The sequence below is a fragment of the Brassica oleracea genome, chromosome C3, assembly GCF_000695525.1.
Source record: "Brassica oleracea var. oleracea cultivar TO1000 chromosome C3, BOL, whole genome shotgun sequence".
In the NCBI taxonomy this organism is placed as follows: Eukaryota; Viridiplantae; Streptophyta; class Magnoliopsida; order Brassicales; family Brassicaceae; genus Brassica; species Brassica oleracea.
Window position 1 is genome coordinate 18,924,927 of NC_027750.1, and position 1,017 is coordinate 18,925,943.

Genomic DNA, 1,017 nt, shown 5'->3' on the forward strand with positions numbered 1-1,017 from the left:
GTTACTCTTACTATCAAAGACTACAACCAAAACGCAACATCAAGACTCGACGTCGATTTCATCATCACTGACCTAGAGAGTACTAATAGGCTTCCAACTATAGAAGAGAGAAACGATGTATGCATTGTATGCTTCGGACATTACGGCGATAAAAACAAAATTTTCTCTCTTACTTGCGGCCATAATTTTCATTTTGATTGCATTGATCAGTGACTTCGTACAAAAATAAGTTGTCCAGTCTGTAGAGAAAGTAATCTATGATGCTTCCATGCCTTAAAAATAAAAATATAAAAGTAATCTTCTTTACTTTGTAATCTCTTTTTTTTTTAATTTAAAATCTGATAAACTATTTGTCCTCTTATATACATTTCAATTCCTCACCTTTTCTCATCCAAAAAAAAACAGCAACCTCCAAAAACAATCATATATTGCGTTTCCAAGCAACTTATACAAACATCAACTTAACATGAATTACAAATTCAATCAGAGATGGCTTTTTCAGCTTATTAGACAACCCAACGTACAAAACCGGCGCTACCCCTAGTGTATATATATGTTTGCTTCCTTTCTCAGTTCGTTGAAGACAAAGTCAACGGCAACAGCTATTACTACCCAAAAGGGATTTATTACGTAATGGACTACTTCAAAACCAAATACGGCGACCCATTAATCTATGTCACCGAGAATGGCGAGTTCTACATACTTCCACTACTCATATTTTCCATATATAACATATCCTAATTAGTGTATTTCGAAATAAATCCAAGAAACTGATTTTCAAATATTGTATACTTTTTCATGTTATGGCGGTTAATTAGGATTTAGTACCCCCAGTTCAGAAAACCGTGAGCAAGCTATTGCCGATTACAAGCGAATTGATTATCTGTGCAGTCATCTATGTTTTCTCCGCAAGGTCATCAAGTGAGTGGATGCTATTATAAATGATTTTCTTCATATGTTATCTTCTTCTTCTTTTCGGGTAACATCTATATATATATATATATATATATATATATG

The 1,017-nt window shown here is 33.4% G+C and overlaps 1 pseudogene; it reads left to right on the top strand.

Annotated features, from left to right (window-relative positions):
- LOC106330038 overlaps nt 1-932 on the top strand; it is a 4,177-nt pseudogene extending 3,245 nt beyond the window's left edge.
- Nucleotides 933-1,017: the final 85 nt, after the last annotated feature.